The sequence below is a fragment of the Schistocerca nitens genome, chromosome 6 (genome assembly GCF_023898315.1).
Source record: "Schistocerca nitens isolate TAMUIC-IGC-003100 chromosome 6, iqSchNite1.1, whole genome shotgun sequence".
Taxonomy (NCBI): Eukaryota; Metazoa; Arthropoda; class Insecta; order Orthoptera; family Acrididae; genus Schistocerca; species Schistocerca nitens.
This window is the reverse complement of record NC_064619.1, coordinates 187073498-187099204: the sequence shown is the minus strand read 5'-3', so window position 1 is coordinate 187099204 and position 25707 is coordinate 187073498. Positions and strand designations below refer to the sequence as shown.

At 44.0% G+C, this 25707-nt stretch overlaps 1 protein-coding gene across 7 annotated transcripts in view; it reads right to left on the bottom strand.

Moving 5' to 3' along the window:
* LOC126262260 (uncharacterized) overlaps positions 1-25707 on the bottom strand; it is a 232410-nt gene that overhangs the window by 102674 nt on the left and 104029 nt on the right. Inside the window, exon 1 of one of the 7 annotated variants that reach the window (XM_049958750.1) lies at positions 3748-4005. The exons of the other annotated variants lie outside the window; for them this stretch is intronic. The gene's annotated coding sequence lies outside the window, so the exon portion shown is untranslated. Of the gene's footprint in view, positions 1-3747; positions 4006-25707 lie in introns of those variants that run through there. 7 annotated transcript variants of the gene reach the window in all.

Here is a 25707-nt window from a genome sequence, read left to right as displayed (position 1 = left end):
AGGCAGACTACGAGCAACACAGGCGCACTGCAGTAAGTTTATAAGGTGAAATTTTTGGTGGTAGTATTCGGAGGTGCTACGAAGTGTTGAGACAACCAGTATTTCGCATAGTGCAACCTACGCAGAACGCACAGCTCTAATTACTACTCTCAGGACGAACATACCACACGCTTTCATGCACAACAGCCGTTTACGGTGTATCACCGCTTTCTCAGACCATGCCGCTATAGCCTACGTGAAGTACAGTATTATCTCTCTACAGCTTTCAGACCGAGTGAATCAACCATCACTCAAGACAAACTGACACACATACGAAAACACACACACACGCACACACACACCGTGCAACCGGAGAACGTTGAAGGGAGAGCTAACAAGCACTCAATAAAATCGGGAGGAAAAATCTATGGGATAACCTGTTCAACATAACGCATCATTTGATGGGACAGACCCTGCGGCAACAATGAATCGTCAGTTCAATAACGGAGGAAAGTGCCTAGGAACGGTGTTGTGGGGAAATAGCAGAGTCAGATATACGCTGCAGTAATTATGCAGAGATGAAGAGGCTTACTCAGGAGAGACTAATGTGGTGAGCCGCACCAAACCAGTATTCGGACTGAAGATCGTTCAATTACACATACAGTATAGTGAATTAAGATAATACCATGCTGCTTTTTGGAGAGAATCCTCTGGAACGGCTGGGAGCGATTGCGTAACAAATTAAGACAATCATATCACTATGGCCCGTTTGGGAAGTGTGAAGAAAATCGGAGGAACCCTGCACACACTTTCTCTGGCCATCTGGGCTCAGTTAGAGGCGGGACTTACACTGAAGACTATTCTAATGCAGTCAATGATACTCCAGGTCGAATGTGTGTCTCTGCAGATGGCCCGTACAGTGTTGGGATCCCAATCGGACCGTCGCCCAGCATACGGCTCACAACCGGGAGTGTTGATCTGGGAGAGCCATTTCTTTTCATAGCATCACCCCTTTGGTTGTCATTGGCGGCATGTCGGTATGTCGACGATATTCCACACCCCTTTCGTTGCGCTTTACGGCAAACCATCGATAGTTTACATTTCGGCAAGATAATGCCCCCCCCCCCCCCCCCCCCCCGTATACGGCGATAAGTTCTACTGTTTGTCTTCATGCTTGTTAAACCCTACACTGGCCAGCAACATCGCCAGATCCCTCCACAATTGAGAATGTTTTGAGCATTATGGGCACGGCCCTCCAACCAGACCGGGATTTTGACGATGTAACGGGTCAATTGGGCAGCATTTGGCGCGATATCCCTAAGAAGGACGTACACCAACTCTTATCAATCAATCCCAAGCCGAATAACTGCTTGCATAAGGGACAGAGGTGGACCACCGCGTTGCTGACTTGCTCAATTTGTGAAGCTCTTTCTCTTGAATAAATCATCGATTTTTCCTAAACTTGCACCCGTTTGCTAGTCTCTACATGTACACTCCATCTACCCATTTCCGTTCCATTCGGATAATTTCTTCACGGTGCGTCCTGTACATAGACGTGCAACTTAGCGATGAATTTAAGCTCATCTTTTATGACCCGACCTAACCAGAGCTTAATGATGTGAGAAAAAAGAGATTAGCAGTATCAGAGAAAAGTTGAAATGTAAGGAACAAAGCCAGAGTACTGAAAATTTTGAATGCCGGCGCTATAAACACATGGTCTCTTCTGGGCTGATTGGATAGCTAATTGGATCAGTGGCCCCGCGAAACTGACACAATACCAGCTACTGTGCTGTAGAGAGAAACATGTCCGGATCTATGTCAGTCTACCCCTACCACACCACACAACCCATCAAAGACGATCTGACATAAGTCAGGCAGGTAGAGATTGTCAGCAGGCGACGGTGAACTGGGAATTACTGTCGGTTGGTTGTTGGGGAAGGAGACCAGACAGCGTGGTCATCGGTCTCATCGGATTAGGGAAGGATGGGGAAGGAAGTCGGCCGTGCCCTTTCAGAGGAACCGTCGCGGCATTTGCCTGAAGTGATTTAGGGAAATCACGGAAAACCTAAATCAGGATGGCCGGACGCTGGATTGAATCGTCGTCCTCCCGAATGCGAGTCCAGTTCTAACCACTGCGCCACCTCGCTCGGTCGGGAATTACTGTAATCGAGGTATTCTAACAGTACTAAAATAATAATTAGAACTAACACTGATAACCGAAAATCTTCATGTTTTGGCTTTGCAGCTCTTGTAATTTTTTCCGTGGTTGCAGTTACAGTTATTGGATATAGTTCTGCCTTTTACGCAAAACACTGTTGTTTTTTCTCTTGTTACCCAAATATGTTTCGGCATCTCAACGCCATTATCAGCTATCAGTGCAGGACACCATACAGACAGTCCTGCAAAACTATATTATGTTAAATCAATTTGTTCAATTAACAAAACCCACTGACGATGGCACAGATGTGCAGAAACATGTTTGGGTAACAGGAAAAAAAAATTTTTGCATAAAAGGCGGAACCTATACCCAAAAACCGAAAATATTACTTAGTTACCATGGAAACGGTTCGAAATAAAGAAGATTCCCAAGTCATCAACGCGTAGATAGATTAGTGGCATACTGGTAGGTCTGGAGGGGTTGGTCAACAATACTGAGCCTATTGACAGAGTACGTCAGTAGCAATGAGATACGAGCCTTGAATCACAAACGATCGACAACAACGGTAATGCAGCAGCAAAACAAAATTCTACAAACTAAGGGAACCTCCACGATAATAGAGGTTTTCTGGCCGGGAACGTTATTAATGCCTTCAGACATATTAAAATCTTGAAAATGTCACATACAATAGTGGGATGATACAGTTCTTGATCATGGACACACATGTAAATAAGGAATCCACAGTGTACATAAAACGACTATAACGACTATCACGACATTAGTAGGCTTTGCCAAAGTATACCTTCCGAACCTAATCTAGACGACAGGCTATGCTCCATTTAAACCTGTCACCGCAACCTCATAAAACAAATAAAACCATATACTAGTATACAACAGTCCAAAATATCTTTCCCTGCAATAGCCATCCCAACTAGACCTACGTAGGTCTAGCAAAAAAATTATGCAAGCCACCACGCTCTAGCAGAAAGACACACTATAAACAAAAGTCATCTCCAGAGCCATCTACGTAACATGTGATGACTCACGTAAAACAATACACGGATGGTACACTTTCACTAGACCCGTCTGCACGACAAAATTTTAAGTAACTCTAAATTTATACAAAGCTAAGAAATGATATATAAGGAAAAATACCATACCAAACAATCAAATTTTATCACATATTGACGAAAACGTCCCAGACACTGCATGCGAAACCATGCGTCCGATGGAAGATACTAGCCATCTGTTTTGATCAGTGACTTTGTAAACACGCGACAGACTATGTTAACAAAACGATGATTAAATGTCACTTATTTTGCGTAGATCGGTACACGAGTTAAAAATCCTTATTAGTGTTTTTAGTTGTCATATTACACAGAATGTTCATTTTTAATATCCACTGAGAGCTTAATATCGTAATTAAGCCACATGTTCTATACACATAACATTCCAACGCTTAAAATTGTACAAAAAACATATCGGTGTTGCTGCTAATAAACGATATCTTATAAACCCAGCACAAATACGTTGACGTCAGCTCGTAAGAAATAAATCTAAAGCGCCACGCTGAAAATTTACAACATTCTCTAAGAATTGACTTTACTTACGTTTCCAGCGACTGAAAAGAAAGGAATCTGCTGCCAGTTACTTCCGCCGAACCAGACATCTAGATGCACGCAACCGCCTATTAACAGAAGCCGTTAGTTTTGATCACTTCCTCTACAGTGCTGATGTTTTTTCCAGTCCTCTTCTCACTTGCTTATCAACAGACGTAAGTACCCACATTATTACTCCACATGCAAGCATCTATCAACTCTATCAAAGGTGCGATGCCACACGGATGTCTGTTGCCTCTGTGCTCCAGAGAAATATTGACTAGAGGAAAATATCGATCTATAAACATGGCGGCCCACTTGAGGTTCGACGATAAAGCCTTGGCCTTGAAGAGAAAGCAGATAACGAAACAAGGAAAACTGCTACTCCAAGAAGTCTAATCCAAGGAAAGTTGGCTTTTGATAACGCAGTCCTTAACAGATTATGTGGCTCGTGAACCGAGAAAAAGTCATTTTGTATGTAGGCTGTTTAGCTTTTTTTGTTGGTAACGCCACGTAGCGCTCTATATGAAAATCACTGACTGTGCTGTGTGAAGTCTGTGGATGGTTTGCATTGTTGGAATATTTGCTATTGTAGTGTTGGGCAGCTGGATGTTTCATCCCCTTTGGAAAAATTATAAATGACAGTGCTGGAAAGCCTCTACGTTATTTGATTTTCAAACAGCTGAGCACAACTCAACGTACTCAGACATTTCGCTATTTACTTATTCTGATCAACACTAAACTGACACACAATATTTTTAGCGCAACGCCATCTGACTTTCAATAATCCCTACAAAAGAATGGCCCTGACTAACAATAACCTATACCTTTCATGAATCACTTACCTCACAAAAATCTTCGTCACTCGAACTACTGCAATACAGCGGGCGCCAATACTGCCAGCTAAATAAAAGATTCTAACTACTGAAGGCACTAACTACTGATAGGCATAGTTAGCAAATGAAAGATTTTGATAGAGAACAATCAATGTATTTACCTTAATAGTGTTCAAAAGTCATAACATATATATCAGTTCTTGACATCCAGTCTTACAAATTTACTCTTTCTGATGGACACACGTCCAGATCATCCGCTCTCAAAACTCCGCCATCTCTCTCCCCACATCCACCACCACTGCTGGCGGCTCACCTCCAACTGCTCAACGCTACGCGCTGTTCACATCCAGCTGCCCAACAATACAATAGCAAATATTCCGACAATGCAAACCATCCACAGACTTCACACAGCACAGCCAGTGATTTTCATATAGAGCGCTACGTGGCGTTACCGACATAAAAACCTAAACAGCCTAGTTACAAGTTTTATTTTAATCTTCGGAACTGAAAGATAAATAAATAAATACTGCCGGCCGTTGTGGCCGAGCGGTTCTAGGCGCTTCAGTCTGGAACCGCGCGACCGCTACGGTCGCAGGTTCGAACTCTGCCTTGGGCATGGATGTGTGTGATTTCCTTAGGTTAGTTAGGTTTAAGTAGTTCTAAGTTCTAGGGGACTGATGACCTCAGATGTTAAGTCCCATAGTGCTCAGAGCCATTTGAACCATCCTTAAACTTATCTACACAAAGCACCCACCTAGCAGCCAACGTCCCCTGAAACACTGCACAGCCTACATTTAATGTTTAAATATAACAGTAATAATGTTAGTAACCAAACAATTCCAGTGAAAAACCAAATAAATAAATAAATAAACTTCTGTTAAGAATTTGTTTTCAAAGTTATTTGAAGGTATTTTATTCCGGCCGTCGACAATCTAATGAAAAAACTTTTGATGATCTGTGCGAAAACAAATTAAAAATCCTACACGTAACTGATTGTGTCGATTATGTTACTCTCTTCGGAAAACTCATGTTTATGGAACTGATCGCTTTACGCACAGAAGGTCTGAATCACGTTTAACAAATTGAATGTAAAAAGTTGTGCTGAATAATTCAAACGAAATCGGAACGGTAAAAAAATTTAATTACTGGGGATTAATCACGAAGGGATTCCCACAAGATTTACCTCTGGCTTCACTCCTGTTGCTTATATACGTGATTGACTTTCCACTTAACATTCAGCAAGCAGAGCTGGTACTTTTTACAGACGACGCTAGTTTTATAATAAATCCCACTAAAGATAAAGCAACAGGAGAGACTATAAATGATATTTTTCAAAGAATTAGAAAGCGGTTCTCAGAAAGTGGACTTCCCCTAAAGTCTGAAAACACACACTACATGGATGAACGCTTGTCCGGGAAGAAGCGCTTTACTGTGCTTCAAACTGTTAACTTCAGCTACTTTTGCTCAGTATAATTGCTAATCTTGGGTACAAGCATATTTCCACTTATTGTCTTATGGAATAATTTTCTGGGCTAAGTCGCAGCTTAGATCCTAAGCAGTGACTGCACAAAAGCGAGCAGTAATAATAACGTAATTTACCGTTCGGCGGTGTAGCTGCTCGGACATGGCTTGCGCACCGGCCACGCTCCGTTTAGAGAGCGTTTTGTTTACATCCGTTGGCTCTTTCTCACCGGAGGGCGAGACGCACAATAGACCAAAAGCAAACGAAATCTTAACGTTTCATGTGCAATATAGTGAAACTAGATCCCCGGGAGCGGACAGGAATTCACCTATCATTAATGGCCAGCGTCGTATACGTAAAACTCATAGACGGGACAGCGTGTGACAGACCCATTCCACGAAAACGTGGGTGTGGTTTCTGTTGATCATGCCGGTTTCGGAGGGAGAACGGTTCGTGTACTCGAACTTCCGTTCGAAGTTCCTGCGGACATGGTTATGGGCAACACTTCGTCCCTATGGCGCGTCCTTAATCATCCTGTGGAAAAATAGACCAGCTTCGAGACGTATCCCATACTCAACGGAGTGCGCCAAATAAGAACTGAACTCCGGAAGCACATACCATCTTATGTGACAATAGGTGGCTGTCGAGCCATCGTTATATACGATGGTCAACGGAAAACTTGCTCTGGCTGCGAGCAGGAAGGCCATGTCCGAATTGACTGTCTTCAACGCCGTCTCGTACAGCTACCTCGGAACACACAGGACTCGCCACAGCAGATGACATCACTGCCTATTACATACGAGCAACGTGGATGACGCGCCTGACAGGCCCTTGCCCGTAGAGTCTGCGAGTATCGCCCCCGATCGCACGTCACTGACGGTGCAGATGACCCTGTCATTCCATCAGACAGACGCGCCACAACAAAAAAATGGCTCTGAGCACTATGGGACTTAACTTCTAAGGTCATCAGTCCCCTAGAACTTAGAACTACTTAAACCTAACTAACCTAAGGACATCACACACATCCATGCCTGAGGCAGGATTCGAACCTGGGACCGTAGCGGTCACGCGGTTCCAGACTGCAGCGCCTAGAACCGCTCGGCCACCCGGCCGGCTGCGCCACAACAGCTGCGGAGCCACGGTCCTACCACGCTCCAGTCGAACCCATCTTCAGAGATGGAAGTGTGTAACACCATGGCTCTACTGCTCTACTGATTTATTTTGCCTTTGTTTCATTTAATGTTACATCATTGAGCTTCTGTAAATGTGTTTGCTTGAATCGATAACATAAAATTGTATACTCCTTTCTTTGTACGAACTTTGATATCATGATTTGATTGTATGCTGTGTAGCATATCTGCAATTTATATTCTTTGTCCCATTTGGAGGGAACAAAACTTACTGTATATGATTGTAATTTTGTGTGAATAATTTTTTGTAGACATGTTAATATGTGCAAATGTTCTGTGTTATTCAATGCGTTTGTTTGCTGTTATGTAAACTGCTGAGCCTCACTTAGGAATCTTAGTAATTTGGTGTATAAGAGGTAGTGTGGTTCCCCTCGGGAACGGAACTGTGTAGCGCGCGCAAAATGTGGTTGGCCTAGGTGGAAAATGTGGAACTGATAGTCAGTCGGAGGCGAGCTAGTCGGGGACGAGCAGTCAGTCGGGGACGAGCCAGCAGTCGGAGACGAGCTACGAGTCCGTGCACTGCTATGTAAAAGGTGCATATGGTGCTAGTTCTGAGAGAGGCTTTTCCTGCTACTTTCCAATGCCTCGGATGGATGGATAAATAGCCGGAACTATTCTGGAATTTGTATCAATCTTCGCCACCAAGAAATGACAGAGTCCAGCAATTCTGCCTGCAATTCCACCTACCAACATGCAGTTGCCACCACATTGCGCAATCATTGCAACGTAACACTATAATGATGTACATTGAAGGATCAGCTTAATGGATGTGTTATTGTGCTGAAATATAAGGTAATTTATATCTGAATTTATGTACCTACCTTGACTTTTCTCCTCATCATAACACCTCTCAGGGTCCTCTCCGTTTGAACTAAAGTGATTACCGAGTGTCCTTACTGAAAGTACGTTAAAACTCAGTTTGCTAATTAATGCCTATTGGACAGAGGAAAGTTAAAGTTAATGTGGTAAGAGAGTGAGTTAGAGTTAATGATGCTTGCTGAAATAATTTTCCTAGTGAAACTGATTATTAATGTGTTGTTGCCAAATTCAAATTAAAAGTTCTCAAGACTGAGGCTTATAAAGTTTTGCTTAGTAAATGATCACATTACTACTTGTTGTTAATGACAGAAAGTGAGTTAGTATCTTACATAAATGTTAATTTTATGTCTCATGGTAGTAAAAGTGGAAAATTGCATAGTAGGAAATTATATGTTCATGATTACTAAGTGTTTGTCTCTCTTGTGTGCATATTAACAGTATAAAGACCACTCGCTTTGTGTAAGCCCTGAAAGTAATAGTGTGTGTCGGTAGCTGTTATAATTTTGCAAATAGTTTGTGCTGTTCCAACTGTTAGCTTCAATCTTACCGTAAACTTATGAGTGTGTCAGAGTTCATTGCACTTGCGTATGGCCAAGTATAGGTTGTGTTTATCCGTTAAAATTACTAATAACTATTTTCTTCAACGAGAATGTTAATCATTCTTTTGCCTAGTTAGGCTGGCGACCGTTTTCCATTATCAGTTAAACAGTGCAGGTAAACAAAATTTTGTTTGTTACTTTTCGAATATTTACGTAATTCTGACTTTCACTTCCGATAGGCCACCTCCGTTAGGTACAACACGGTCAACTTAACAAAATTCCTCCCAGAGGGTAACACTGCTATGCTGCTTTGTACCATAATTGCTTTTACAAAATAGTTTTATGTCACAACCTGTTTCTAGCATTGAGGTTATGGTGCAGTAGTAACAGCGGACAGGAGTGTTATACGTGGCTTTTCCGTGACAGGACTATTTGTTCTGTTGGGGCATACTATGTAATAAACCAAATTTGGTATTTGATTAAATAAGCTACGTAAATGCTGCCAAATTTGTTATTTCTTAGTATAAGCTACGTAAATACGCTGATGTAGTGTTATAAGTGGGCCGGCCGAAGTGGCCGCGCGGTTCTGGCGCTGCAGTCTGGAACCGCGAGACCGCTACGGTCGCAGGTTCGAATCCTGCCTCGGGCATGGATGTGTGTGATGTCCTTCGGTTAGTTAGGTTTAACTAGTTCTAAGTTCTAGGGGACTAATGACCTCAGCAGTTGAGTCCCATAGTGCTCAGAGCCATTTGAACCATTTGTTATAAGTGGACCCGCAAGACGATCGCACTGAACAGCATCCCTCAGCAGACGTGGAGACTCCACCACGAAAACGGCGCCGGCCGGGGTGGCCGAGCAGTTCTCGTCGCTACAGTCTGGAACCGTGCGACCGCTACGGTCGCAGGTTCGAATCCTGCCTCGGGCATGGATGTGTGTGATATCCTTAGGTTAGTTAGGTTTAAGTAGTTCTAAGTTCTAGGGGACTGATGACCTCAGAAGTTAACTCCCATAGACCAAGACGATGAACAAGACAGTGGGAATGATCATGATCCGTTTCCACCGACTGGCCAGGACAACGTCACACCCACAGCGTCTGTGCTACAGACGGTGGAGAAGCCGCCACATCAAAGAGACGCGATGGGTACAATTATGCATCAGTGTGACGTCCCACTTTCAGATGAATGCCCGTCAACAGCGAAAGTCCTCACCAATGCATTAAGAGATTGGGCAGAAGAAATGGACCATACTGATATAATGCATGAGGTCGACGTTCAATTATTGGTTCCCACCGAAAAAGAGCCAGGAGGATACCTTGTCTGTGGTGGCCAAATACGCTGTGTCATGTGGTCCCGGTCCAGGAAGAGTGCTCCTAGACAGCGGATTCGTAGGTGCGTGACTTCCAAGCAGTACACAACCGATGTCACACGCCTACCGCACTGGTACAGTTAACATCAATGGTATTGGCAACCCAGACAGATCCAAAAGCTACAAGATACACCGCGGGCAGCGGACGTCGACATAGTTTGTATGCAGGAGGTACGAAACGATGCCCCAGTTTGGTTTGACAGGTTTACGTCGGTAGCGGCGGCACAGCCATACTGTTAGAACGCTGTCAAATACTTACCATCGACCCATGGTGTTGCCCTGACTATAGGAGATGTCCGTTTCGTGAATGTTTACGCACCATCTGACTCGACGAACAGATACGAACGCACAACCTTTTACGCACAGGAAGTGTCATCGCTATTTCGAGGAGGTCAGGAGAATTGTACTGTCGGCGGCGACTTCAACTGCGTTCTGCGGCCCGAGGACCAACGACCAAATTTCGTCTCTTGCCCGGCCTTACTAGTACTGGTCCGGGATCTTGCACTGCACTGGGAAATGACGCACGGTGACAGCCGTGGATATAAGTACTTTACAAGCCACTCAGCCAGTCAACTAGACCAAGGTGTGTGTATAACGTGGGCAACGCTAGGCGACGATTGACGCTGAAGTGTGGCCTACGGTCTTTACAGACCACCAGGCTCCCAAAGTCATCTCCACCATCGCTCTGCCACGACAAAAGACGTGGTGCAGTAGGGGCCCGTGAAAGCTCAACGTGACCCAGCTGCGGAATGAGAAGTGTTTACGGCGTCAACGTTCGGACGATTCAGCGCTTATATGGTGGCTCTGCTGCGTCAAACCGGCTTTACACAAAACGTTCAAACGATATGCCAAGATAAGTAACATTGGCAACGGGCGACTTCCGAGTTTTATTACACAGCCGTACGTGAGTTGCCGACACAAACACCGTCTCCCGACCGTCAGCAGGCTGTCCAACGTATCAAAGCATAAATGCTGCGTCTTACGGCGGTGAAGATGGAAGGAGTTATTAAAGTATGTGCGAGGATGCTCGACGGATTACGCAACGAACGGTGGTCTTCACACTATACAGTGAGAGAAAGAAGGCAGCAGCTACGTACACTTATACAGGGTATCGAAATGGCACATGGATTGAGAGCCGCGTTACAGAAGGATATTGCACGTGCTTTCACTCAACACTATAGCAGTTTCTATGTGGACGTCCAGGCGGACAGAGCAGGACTGGCAGACATCCTTCGCGAAATGCCAGCGGACAAGCATCCCACTTAGGTGGACGGCCTTATGGCTGAAATCACCACAGATGATCCGGACGCTGCCCTAAAGTGCGCTGCGTTAAACAAATCCCCTGGATCGGATGGGTTTCCTCTTGAGTTCTACCGCACCTTTGCTCCTCTGATGGGACCAACGTGGATACACCTACCTTAAGTGACCCTACCGAGTTCACGGAGGGTATCATGATACCCGTTCCAAAACCAGGTGCTGGTCGTAGACCACAAGACTACCGGCCATTGACATTATCGAACGGGGACTACAAAATCTTTGCACGTATCCTTCGTGCTCGCTTTCAAGCGGCGATAGAGGACACAATACATTTAGATCAAATGTGTCTAGGTGGGAAGAGCAATATACACACAGCGCTACGGGCATACAGGGATGTCATAACAAAAATATGGCTCTGAGTACTATGGGACTTAACACCTGAGGTCATCTGTCCCCTAGACTTAGAACTACTTAAACCTAAGGACATCACACACATTCATGCCCGAGGTAGGATTCGAACCTGCGACCGCAGCAGCAGCGCGGTTCCAGACTGAAGCGCCGAGAACCGCTCGGCCACAATGGCCAGCTGTCATAACACTGATGTCGGCATGTAGATTACGAGAAGCCCTTCTGACAGTGGATTTCGATCACGCTTTCGACCGAGTCGGCCATGTTTTTCTATGCGGGGTCATGGAACGGATGGGAATCCTCTGGACACGACGTTGAGGCTGATTCATGGCGCACTCTCTAGTCTTGGTGAACGGTGCTAGCTCAGGACTTATCACGGCCCAGCGCTCATTACGGCAAGGTTGCCCCCTTTCGGCCATCTTACTTGCAGTCGCTCTTGGACTTACACTACACGACCTCCGACGACGCCTTGAAGGCGTCCAACTACGGATCACATCTTTCCAATGCCGTGCATACGGCGACGACGTCGTTTTTTGGTGAAGTCAGGAGACAAAATCAAGGCGGCGCTGGAATGGCTTCAGCAGTATGAAGCGGTGGCAGGTAGTGTCATCAACTTAAGAAGGACCCGATGTATGGAAGTGGGCAGAGGGCTGCCATCAGGGACAGCAGTGCCCATCACCAAGGTCCCCAGTCTCAAGTGTTTGGGAGTGGTATTCCATGGAAACATACGATGTACAGCGGCGAAGGATTATCGATGGCTACTGCCACATTATGTCATTGACTTTTTGGCACCAAAAATAAGTCGCCTGCCACACATACTGCCGCTGCCCAAGAACGATCACGTCAAGACTACATTATGCCTTCGGACATTTCGTGAGTGCTGACTTCCTCTTCAAAATTAGCTACGATACCTTGACGCTGCCACTGAGAGGAGGAGGCATTTCTTAGTACGATGCAACGGTATTGGAGAACCGAGCACGTCACATTAATGGGCACTGTGATCAACGAAGGGCCCCCCACCCCCATTCACTCTGCCTACCAGTCAATGTTGTACACATCACGGCACACTTTCGGGACTTCTTCGTCGATTACAATTACGTTCACGACAGTTTGTTGGAGACCAGGCTGCCCACAACGAATGATATATATCGCAGCTTCCTTCAGCAACTATCTCGCAGTGTGGTCGAACAGAAGTACCCGGCGATAAAGTGGCAGAGGTTTATCTTCCCTCTCTCCCTACAGAGGTACGTGCGTTGTGGCTATGTTGTGGTGAACGGCAAATTCCCGAATCGTCAACGACTGCATTCTATTCACCTGGACGACACGCCTATATGCCACCACTCCGACGAGCATCGTTTGGTTTGTGGCAAGGCAATCGACTGTTGGCTTCTAACGAGGGAAAATTCAGGCCCTTTTACTGCATACGGCGCACACGGCGATCAAAGCTGGCGACCGACTGTTCCTGGACAAAGTATACTTTCTCACCGCCAGGACAAACGCCGTAAACTGGATAAAGGGGATGCTGACGTAGTGTCTATATCGCAACAATGATAAGAACGTCACAGACTTCTGATGCATACTGCAAGAGCGACATGTGATCTTGCAGCGACCCGTGAAACACAGAACACGTTTTTCCAGTTACTTGGGTTCGTTATTCACAGACCCTCCGGCTAGCAGGGGTGTTCCGGGTATGGGAAGTGAAATGAGAAGATAGCTCAACGTTCATGAACTTACGTTTATGCCTGATGTATTCAGGGGACTATATATCGTTTTTAAGTTACCGTTCAGCCGACCTGCATACATGCCAACAAGGCCGTTGCAGGGTCCCGTTCCTTTTTTTTTTTTTTTTTCGTATAGATCTCTTTAAATCCAGACGGCGTTGGGAGCCATTTTTACGTTTGGACGTATTGAAGAGCATCTTTGGTTTCTGTAAGTTGTGTTTTGCATTTATAAAAGACAAAAAACGCAACAAGCACAAAAACCCTCAAATAAAAATCAAATAAAATTTGAAAAGATACAATAAAAAAAACATTTCATACCTTGGACCACATCCCCAGAAAAGGGAGGGAGGAGACATTGTGGCCAGGCCTCAGGTTGCGACCCCTGTCCGCCCTACCTCCGCAAGCCCATGACCTGATCCCATACAAAAAAGTGGGTAGCGTCTTGGACTAGTAAACAAAACGTCCTGGGAGCGGGTTCTGACACACCCACTGCTTATTTTTTTAAATAAAAATGATCAGCAATGGCGGCCGAAGACTGCCAACGGCTCTTTCAAAGAGGGAGGAGGAGCGGACAAAGGTTCAGGGCATTCTCTTGCCCTTAGGGTGGGAAATTGGCCCCAAAGCGAAAGAATCAGCAGTGATCAACGGCATGAGGATTCAATAGGCTATGGAAACCACTGCTTGAAAGATACATAATGTGTATCCACAGGGCATGTGGCATGCAAAGTGGTCTAATAATCTCTCCTTTGACAAAACTTTCCGGACTAGTCTCCCATTCGGATCTCCGAGACAGGACTGGCAATAAGATGATCAGGAGAGAAAGATAGAATAACCAAATAACGCGTAACGTTCTACGGGTCAGGGCGTGGAATGTCAGAAGTTTGAACCTAGTAAGGAGCTAGAAAATCTGAAAAGGGAAGCCCATGACTAGATATGGAGGCGATCAGTGAAGTGAAATGGAGAGAAGACAAGGATTTCTGGTCAGACGTGTATAGAGGTATATCAATGGCAGCAGAAAATGGTAAAACGGGAGTAGGATTTATTGTGCATAGGAAGGTAGGTCAGAGAGTGAGTTACTGTGACCACTGCAGTGAAATCGACAGCAAACCAACACCGATAAAATAATTCGTGTGTACAAGCCAACGTCGGAAGCAAAAGATGAAGAGATAGAGAGAGTATGTGAGGATGTCGAACAAGTAATTCAGTACGTAAAGAGAGATGGAAATTCAATAGTTATGGAGGACTGGAGCGCGGCTGTAGGGGACGGAGTAGAAGAAAGGGTTGGAGGAGATTGAGAGCATGGTGAAACATTCCACTGGAAATTTTTTATAAATGACAGTGCTGGAAAAACTCTTATGTTATTTGTTTCCAAAAAGCTGAGCAAAACTGAACGTAATCAGACATTTCTCTCTTTACTTATTCTGGTCATCACTAAACTGACACGCAATATTTTTAGCGGAACGCAATCTGACTTTCAATAAACCCTACAAAAGAATGGCCCTGACTAACAATAACCTATACCTTTCATGAATCACTTACCTCACAAAAATGTTCGTTACCCGAACTACTGCAATACAGCGAGTTTATCAGTTCATGACATCCAGTCTTACAAATTTCGTTTTTTCTGACGGACACACGTCCAGATCGTCCGCTCTCAAAACTCTGCCATCTCTCTTCCCACATCCACCACTGCTGGCGGCTCACCTCTAACTGCGCAACGCTACGCGCTGTTCACATCCAACTGCCCAACACTACAATAGCAAACATTACAACAATGCAAACCATCCACAGACTGCACACAGCACAGTCAGTGATTTTCATACAGAGCGCTACGTGGCGTTACCAACATAAAAACCTAAACAGCCGACTTACAATGGTAGTAGGAGTGTGGGAGAGGAGAAATTCTAATAGAGTTCAGCAATATATTCCTGATAGTAATAGCGGATACTTTGTTCGAGAATTACTAAAGAGGCATGCTGGGGAAAGGCTCAGAGATACGCGAAGACTTCTGTACGCAATATTTTATCCCTATCAATTCACTTTCGTGGATAGACCTGAAGATGGTGTAATGGAATACCGAAACTGGTTGAAAAATAAATTAAATGCAAAAGTGTCAGCTGCAGGTTCATTACATCTTGAACATTCAGTCTTGGTAACCACCTATTACAAGGACGGACATACTAAAGTATAACAAGTCGTGATCATTACCGCATTGCGTTCTTACTGACCCATCGACTACAGCTACTCAATTTCGCTTTCTCGCACGCCATTACAGCAACACATCGCTGATCTCGGATCCCATGAGGGTCATTTAAAATGTCACTAGAAAAATAGCCATATTTCTCAGTGGACATGCTGGCTCAGTGTTCCGCAGAGCCAACCACTACACGCATGCAGCAGCAGATTAGCGGGTGGACTATCTGATTAACAAACGGCATGGGGGCGCGCACTGTGGCTAATTAAAGGGCAGGTGGATGGCCAGGTTTGTGGAGGGGGCTGGAAGTGGGAGGGAGAGGGGGAGGGGTTAAGCCAACCGCACCCCTGCTGCGTGCCTGGCTACAGTGGGCGCACCATTTTTGAGCCAACAAGCTGTACGAACAACCACGGCCGCCGGCCAGGCAGTCGCCAGTGCAGTTACTTATGAAAAGGTTTTAGTACCACTATCAGTAAAAAAAATTATTGACAGTGAATTATTTATTTAGCGACATGGTTCGAGGTGATATCATCAGGTTGTACTGGCATTACAGAAACATTTAACGTAAGTGTACACAAATATTAAAGTTTCTTTACATGACTGTTGTGATCATCCTCTCCACAAGGTGTTCACAACAGTCATGTAAAGAAACTTCAGTATCTTTTATACTGATAAAATTCTCTCGCATGGATAGTCAGGCAGCAGTTAGAGTTGACGGTAAATTGAGTTCATGGTTCAGAGTGGTTTCAGGGGTAAGACAAGGCTGCAACCTGTCTCCACTGTTGTTCATATTGTTTATGGCTCTGAGCACTATGGGACTTAACATCTGTGATCATCAGTCCCCTAGAACTTAGAACTACTTAAACCTAACTAATCTAAGGACATCACACACATCCATGCCCGAGGCAGGATTCGAACCTGCGACCGTAGCGGTCACGCGGTTCCAGACTGAAGCGCCTAGAACCGCACGGCCACATATTGTTTATGGATCATATGTTGAAAACAATAGACTGGCTGGGTGAGATTAAGATATGTGAACACAAAATAAGCAGTCTTGCATATGCGGATGACTTAGTTGTGATGGCAGATTCGATTGAAGTTTGAAAAGTAATATTTCAGAGCTAGATCAGAAATGTATGGACTATGGTATGAAGATTAGCTTCTCCAAAACGAAAGTAATGTCAGTGGAAAGAAATATAAACGGATTGAGTGCCAAATAGGAGGAACAAAGTTAGAACAGGTGGACGGTTTCAAGTACTTAGGATGCATATTCTCACAGGATGGCAACATAGTGAAAGAATTGGAAGCGAGGTGTAGCAAAGCTAATGCAGTGAGCGCTCAGCTACGATCTACTCTCTTCTGCAAGAAGGAAGTCAGTACCAAGACTAAGTTATCTGTGCACCGTTCAATCTTTCGACCAACTTTGTTGTATGGGAGCGAAAGCTGGGTGGATTCAGGTTACCTTATCAACAAGGTTGAGGTTACGGATATGAAAGTAGCTAGGATGATTGCAGGTACTAGTAGATGGGAACAATGGCAGGAGGGTGTCCACAATGAGGAAATCAAAGAAAAACTGGGAATGAACTCTATAGATGTAGCAGTCAGGGCGAACAGGCTTAGATGGTGGGGGTATGTTACACGCATGGGAGAAGCCAGGTTACCCAAGAGACTCATGGGTTCAGCAGTAGAGGGTAGGAGGAGTCGGGGCAGACCAAGGAGAAGGTACCTGGATTCGGTTAAGAATGATTTTGAAGTAATAGGTTTAACATCAGAAGGGGCACCAATGTTAGCACTGAATTGAACGCTGAAAGGCATAATCAGTCTTAAATGATGATGATGATGATGATGATGAATTCTCTCGCACTTCCAGCCACGTCAAGTGGTTAAAAACCTGCGAGATTTCGACAGAGTGCTCCTCTGCCATTATCAAATGTTGACTGCCGTGTTTTTGCCCTTTGTATTTCGGTTACAGCCGGCTTCGTCCCCGGTAGCCAGTGCAGCGCCGTATAAGGTAAAATTTTGGTTACAAGACACCGCGGCTGCTTCATCCTTCCCTAGTTGTGCTTGGATGCAGGCCGCAGTATGCTTTTATTTGGGCGCTGTCAGAAATGTTTATCTCGATCGCTTCTTTTTTTAACGCTGTCCCAGTAAACAGTTGTCCGTTTAACAATGATGACTCATAGAATGCAATTCGGTGTCTGTTTTCCAGAATATTTTCTGTTACCGCCGATTTCTCAGAGTAGGTCACTCAGAAACACTTCCGTGTTGTAGTGCGCTATTCAATAATACAAATTGTCTGTCCCACATAAAACTTCCCACGGTCACATGATATTTTGTAAATCATCTTTCACAGGTCTCATCAGTTGCCGAAGTTTTGCTGGGGACTATGAAGACAGAATTGATTTTACACGAGATTCTGCCATGGAGCTGTACCTTCTCTTACATTCTTTGCAATTATGGTCGAAATATCGCTAAGCGTTAAATGCAGTATCTAATCAAAAATATTTACACATCACTCTGTAATTCTGGACTGACCACTAGATGTTACGACATGCGAGCCAGTCAATACAAAGGGATGTGGGGAGTATTAAGTTGTCAGCAGCGGAATAGTTACTGCAGAATGGGTCGATCAGCAGAGTTCGATGACTTCGGACGTCGACTAGTCATTGGAGTAACAGATCCACCATGGACATTTCATCCCTTCTTAAGCTGCCCAAGCCGATATCGATTTGCATTTCCCAGTGAAGTGTTATAGGTCCTCTCCTATGTCTGATATATACAGGATGTTTCAATAAGACCATGGAAAATGTAACAGGACACAGAGAATGCTCCACTAAACAATTTCGGGTAGGGAACCTGGGGCCGGAGAAGCCAGCTTAAGGAGATATGGAAGTAAACTTGTCTACCGCTTTTAGTATAATCATTTTCCAGTTTATTTACAACTAGCATGCTACAAGTTTACACGCACTGTGCTGTTTATTTACATGTACATTCTTTATTTCGTGCAAGGAAACAAGGAGGACGAGGCAAATTACTAGGAAGTCATGATGCAGGATTTGTTCACTTTACTTGTCCATAAGGTGTCTCTGTTGTATCGCATTCACATTGTCCCATGCCGTGAGAGGATGTGGATACAACATGACGATATGTGGATGTCCGCAACCATCTCAATGCTGTATTCCCTGATCTCTGGATTGGAAGAGGAGGTCCTATTCCATGGCCTGCGAGGTCACCTGACCTGAATATTCTTGATTATTTCCTATGGGGATATCTAAAGTCACGTGTGTATGAAACCGCAGTGGATAGGGAGGTAGAACTAGTTGCCAGAATTGTAGCTGCCTGTGGTGTGATTCTAAACACGAGATATTTGTTAGGCAGCTTCAGAATCTTGTTCGCCGATGCCATGCTTGCATTGAGATTGTTGGCTGTCAGTTTCAGCACACTTTGTAAAATACAATACAAATGTCAATGATGCTATTTGCAGTTACCTAATGTAAATACCTACCCCCATGAACCATGGACCTTGCCGCTGGTGGGGAGGCTTGCGTGCCTCAACGATACAGACAGCCGTACCGTAGGTGCAACCACAACGGAGGGGTATCTGTTGAGAGGCCAGACAAACGTGTGGTTCCTGAAGAGGGGCGGCAAGCTTTTCAGTAGTTGCAGGGGCAACAGTCTGGATGATTCACTGACCTGGCCTTGTAACACTAACCAAAACAGCCTTGCTGTTCTGGTACTGCGAACGCCTGAAAGCAAGGGGAAACTACAGCCGTAATTTTTCCCGAGGGCATGCAGCTTTACTTTATGATTAAATGATGATGGCCTCCTCTTGGGTAAAATATTCCGGAGGTAAAATAGACCCCCATTCGGATCTCCGGGCGGGGACTACCAAAGAGGACGTTGTTATCAGGAGAAAGAAAACTGGCATTCTACGGATCGGAGCGTGGAATGTCACATCCCTTAATCGGGCAGGTAGGTTAGAAAATTTAAAAAGGGAAATGAATAGGTTAAAGTTAGATATAGTGGGAATTAGTGAAGTTCGGTGGCAGGAGGAACAAGACTTTTGGTCAGGTGAATACAGGGTTATAAATACAAAATCAAAGAGGGCTAATGCAGGAGTACGTTTAATAATGAATAAAAAAATAGGAGTGCGGGTAAGCTACTACAAACAGCATAGTGAACGCATTATTGTGGCCAAGATAGACACGAAGCCCACGCCTACTACAGTAGTACAAGTTTATATGCCAACTAGCTCTACAGATGACGAAGAAATTGATGAAATGCACGATGAGATAAAACAAATTATTAAGGTAGTGAAGGGAGACGAAAATTTAATAGTCATGGGTGACTGGAATTCAAGAGTAGGAAAAAGTAGAGAAGGAAACATAGTAGGTGAATATGGATTGGGGCTAAGAAATGAAAGAGGAAGCCGCCTGGTAGAATTTTGCGCAGAGCATAACTTAATCATAGCTAACACTTGGTTTAAGAATCATGAAAGAAGGTTGTATACATGGAAGAACCCTGGAGATACTAAAAGGTATCAGATAGATTATATAATAGTAAGACAGAGATTTAGGAACCAGGTTTTAAAATGTAAGACATTTCCAGGGGCAGATGTGGACTCTGACCACAATCTATTGGTTATGAACTGTAGATTAAAACTGAAGAAACTGCAAAAAGGTGGGAATTTAATGAGATGGGACCTGAATAAACTGAAAGAACCAGAGGTTGTACAGAGTTTCAGCGAGAGCATAAGGGAACAATCGACAGGAATGGGCCGGTCGCTGGTGGCCGAGCGGTTCTGGCGCTACAGTCTGGAACCGCGCGACCGCTACGGTCGCAGGTTCGAATCCTGCCTCGGGCATGGATGTGTGTGTTGTCCTTAGGTTAGTTAGGTTTAAGTAGTTCTAAGTTCTAGGGGACTTATGACCTCAGCAGTTGAGTCCCATAGTGCTAAGAGCCATTTGAACATTTGACAGGAATGGGGGAAAGAAATACAGTAGAAGAAGAATAGGTAGCTTTGAGGGATGAAATAGTGAAGGCAGCAGATGATCAAATAGGTAAAAAGACGAGGGCTAGTAGAAACCCTTGGGTAACAGAAGAAATATTTAATTTAATTTATGAAAGGAGAAAATATAAAAATGCAGTAAATGAAGCATGCAAAAAGGAATACAAACGTCTCAAAAATGACATCGACATGAAGTGCAAAATGGTTAGGAAGGGATGGCTAGAGGACAAATGTAAGGATGTAGAGGCTTATCTCACTAGGGGTAAGATAAATACTGCCTACAGGAAAATTAAAGAGACCTTTGGAGAAAGGAGAACCACTTGCATGAATATCAAGAGCTCAGATGGAAACCCAGTTCTAAGCAAAGAAGGGAAAGCAGAAAGGTGGGAGGAGTATATAGAGGGCCTATACAAGGGCGATGTACTTGAGGACAATATTATGGGAATGGAAGAGGATGTAGATGAAGATGAAATGGGAGATATGATACTGCGTGAAGAGTTTGACAGAGCACTGAAAGACCTGAGTCGAAACAAGCCCCCCGGAGTAGACAACATTCCATTACAACTACTGACAGCCTTGGGAGAACCAGTCCTGACAAAACTCTACCATCTGGTGAGCAAGATGTATGAGACAGGCAAAATAGCCTCAGACTTCAGGAAGAATATAATAATTTCAATCCCAAAGAAAGCAGATGTTGACAGATGTGAAAATTACCGAACTATCAGTTTAATAAGTCACAGCTGCAAAATACTAACGCGAATTCTTTACAGACGAATGGAAAAACTGGTAGAAGCCGACCTCGGGGAAGATCAGTTTGGATTCCGCAGAAATGTTGGAACACATGAAGCAATACTGACCCTACGACTTATCTTAGAAGAAAGATTAAGGAACGGCAAACCAACGTTTCTATCATTTGTAGACTTAGAGAAAGCTTTTGACAATGTTGATTGGAATACTCTCTTTCAAATTCTGAAGCTGGCAGGGGTAAAATACAGGGAGCGAAAGGCTATTTATAATTTGTACAGAAACCAGATGGCAGTTATAAGAGTCGAGGGGTATGAAAGGGAAGCATGGTTGGGAAGGGAGGGAGACAGCGTTGTAGCCTATCCCCGATGTTATTCAATCTGTATACTGAGCAAGCAATAAAGGAAACAAAAGAAAAGTTCGGAGTAGATATTAAAGTCCATGGAGAAGAAATAAAAACTTTGAGGTTCGCTGATGACATTGTAATTCTGTCAGAGACAGCAAAGGACTTGGAAGAGCTGTTGAACGGAATGGGCAGTGTCTTGAAACGAGGGTATAAGATGAACATCAACAAAAGCAAAACGAGGATAATAGAATGTAGTCGAATTAAGTCGGATGATGCTGAGGGAATTAGATTAGTAAATGAGACACTTAAAGTAGTAAAGGAGATTTGCTATTTGGGGAGCAAAATAACTGATGATGGTCGAAGCAGAGAGGATATAAAATGTAGACTGGCAATGGCAGGGAAAGCGTTTCTGAAGAAGAGAAATTTGTTAACATCGAGTATAGATTTAAAAGTCAGGAAGTCGTTTCTGAAAGTATTTGTATGGAGTGTAGCCATGTATGGAAGTGAAACGTGGACGATAAATAGTTTAAACAAGAAGAGAATAGAAGCTTTCGAAATGTGGTGCTACAGAAGAATGCTGAAGATTAGATGGGTATATCACATAACTAATGAGGAGGTATTGAACAGAACTGGGGAGGAGCTTGTGGCACAACTTGACTAGAAGAAGGGATCGGTTGGTAGGACATGTTCTGAGACATCGAGGGATCGCCAATTTAGTATTGGAGGGCAGCGTGGAGGGTAAAAATTGTAGAGGGAGACCAAGAGATGAATACACTAAGCAGATTCAGAAGGATGTAGGCTGCAGTAGGTACTGGGAGATGAAAAAGCTTGCACAGGATAGAGTAGCATGGAGAGCTGCATCAAACCATTCTCAGGACTGCAGACCACAACAACAACAATGTAAATAAACAATTAAGCAGTAATGCGATGTTATTCCTACCATCCCCTTAAGCTGATTTCACCGACCTCAGATTCCCAACCTGAAATTGTTCACTGGTGCATCCTGCATGTCCTGTTAAATTTTTGCACGCTCTTATGGAAAGGTTCCGTGTAAACGACTTAGGAGACAATCTGACCAGCCCTCTTAGACTGTTAGCAGATGATGAAATTCTGCAATGATTTAGACACGATGGTACAAAAAGTGTCAACTGACTCTTAATAATGAAAATTGAAGTCATTCATCATAGTACTAAAAGTAATCCGCTAAATTTCCGTTCCAGGATAAAACACACGAATCTAAAGCCTGCGAATTTAAATAAATACTTACGGACCGCAATTACGAATAATTTAAACTGGGAGTATCATATAGATACCGCTGTGGGAAAAGCGAATCAAAGACGGCGATTTATTGGCAGAAACTTATAAGATGCAACAGGTCTACTGAGGAGACTGCATACACTACGATTATCTGTCCTCTTCTGGAGTACTGCTGCGCGGTGTGGGACGTCATGAGACTGGGTTGACGGAGAACATCGAAAAAGTTCAGAAAGGGCAGCTCGTTTTGTATTAATGCGAAACAGGGGACAGAGTGTCACGGATACAATAGGGCAGTTGGGGTGGCAATAATTAAAACAATGGAGTTTTTCGGTGCAGCAGGCTCTTTGCACGAAATTTCAATTACAAACTTCTTCTCCGAAACCGAAAATATTTTGCTGGCGCCACCTACATAGGGAGGAATGATCACTGTAATGAAATAAGAGAAATCAGAGTTCGCACGGAAAGATTTATGTACTCGTTTTTCCCGCGCGCTGTTGGAAAAGTGGAACGGCAGAGAAATAGCTGGAAGGTGGTTCGATGAACTCTTTGCCAGATACTTAATTGTGAATTGGAGAGCAGTCATGCACGAGGGCAGTACGAGGGGTTCTCAAAAAGTAAGGTGACTTTGCAAATTGCGCGGGTAACGTACATTCGACTATCGATTTTTTTTTTGTTATGTTGGAACAAATGTCCCGAACATACGTTCACAGTTTCAAGTGTACAGCATACTTCATTTGTTTTTGACAGAAAGGTTAGACGTGTTTTAGTATGCTCGGCGATTTTCGATTGTTAGAAAAAATGGTGCGAAGAGTTTGCGTCAAATTATGTGTAAATAAAAATGGAATCAATTGCTCTAAAACACTTGAAATGTTGACAGTGGCACACGGTGAGGCTGCTGTAAGTAAAAAAAAACATGTTTACAAGTGGTACAAGCTCTTGTAAGATGACCGAGAAGATGCCAATGGCGAACCTCGCTCTGGAAGCCCCATCACATCAGTAACAGATGACAATGTCAAAGCTGTGAAGGAACTGTTTTAGAAAATCGTCAAATTACCGTAAGAGAAGCTGCTGAGGATGTTGGCATATCGGTCGGCTGGTGTCATGCAATTTTTCGGATGTTTTGGGCATGAGACGTGTGTCAGCGAAGTTCGTTCCAAAACTTTTCAATTTTGATCAGAACAACCGTCGCATGAGCATCGCTCATAGCACAATGATTATTCTGTTTGTTCCAAAGGATCATAACTGGTGACGAAACATGCGTTTACGGTTATGACGTCGAAATCAAAGCCCAATCGTTCCAGTGGAAGCTTCCCAGAGAGCCAAGACCGAAAAAAGCACACCAAGTTCGATCAAATGTCAAAGTTGTGCTCACTGTTTTTTCTTTTTTTTTTCAATTGTAGTGCATCATGAATTTTTGCCTCAAGGTGATACGGTCAAGAAAGAGTATTACCTTGACGTTATGCGCCGTTTGCGAGAAGAAATAGGCAAAAAACGTCCGGAATTGGGGAAAAACAATTCATGGGTTTTGCATCACGACAAGGTACCTGCTCATGCGTGAGAGAGATTTTTTTGGCCAAAAACAACACACGAAAATCATGCCTCAGCCACCACATTCACCGGATTTAGTCCCCTGCGACTAGTTCCTGTTCCCAAAACTGAAGAGACCTATGAAAGGACGAAGATTTTCAGTGATTGAGGAAATAAAAACTGTTTCGCTGGAAGTACCCAAGGCTGTACCAACATGTGCTTATGAGAAGTGCTTCGAGGATTGGAAGAAGTGTTGGCACATGTGTATTGTATCTGAGGGGGAATAATTTGAAGGGGACAACATGAATACTGACTAATAAATCGGTATTTCTTCATAAAAATATAGTGTCGCCTTACTTTTAGAACACACCTCACACATGTATATGTAGTAATGTGGCTGCGAAGTAGTCACGCAAAGGAACAGCCATAGCTAAATCAAAACCAAGCAGACCTCATGTACTGGCGGCCATGGACTGTCGAGAACTGCGGAGAGAAGACGTAGAAAAATCGCATAAAATCAGCGCAAGGAATCACTCGTGAGTTACGTAAGTCCTGCCAGCAATCCAGCTGGCAGAATGACAGTGCGTGGGCAGTTAAACTGATCTAGCAACGTCCCGTAAGCCACACATTTCTGCAGTTAATGCTACGCAACGTGTTAGGGGCCGTAAAGAACGACGTCACTGGATGGTGGATGAATGGCAACGAGTAATCTGGAGCGATGAATCACTCCAAACCCTGTGGCAATCCGTTGGAAGGATCTGAATTTGGCGAATGCCTCAAGAACATTACGTGTCACCTGTGTAGTGCCAACAGTGAAGTGCGGAAGACGTGGTACTACGGTTTGTAAGTAGCCTGTTTGCATGTTGGCAGCGTGGTAGACTGTGATAATATCGCTGACAGCCCTCTGCACCCTCGACAAGAAATTCTGGGGTTGGACGGACTAGCAGTTAGCGAGTGGGTAGGGAAGTGTACGGACATGATATTCTTAGCGAAGACTCTGTGTTCGTAGGACCTGCATTGTAAAGTGAGATGAAATGATGTGTTTACAAGAAAATACGCAAAGAAATGTATGATGGTGGATGTTTGGTTGATAATGTTTGGGCAGTGGAATTATTGATAACTACAAAGTTTTTGGAACCGGAATAAGGTAAAATTTTCTAAATACATTCATTATTCTAAATACATTGTTTGCTCTTCAACAAAATCTTTCTTTCGCTCATCATATGCCGTCTAGTAGTTAGAGTCTATAGTAGTTAGAATCCTTTTATTTAGCTAACTGTAGTTGCTACTTGCTGTAGT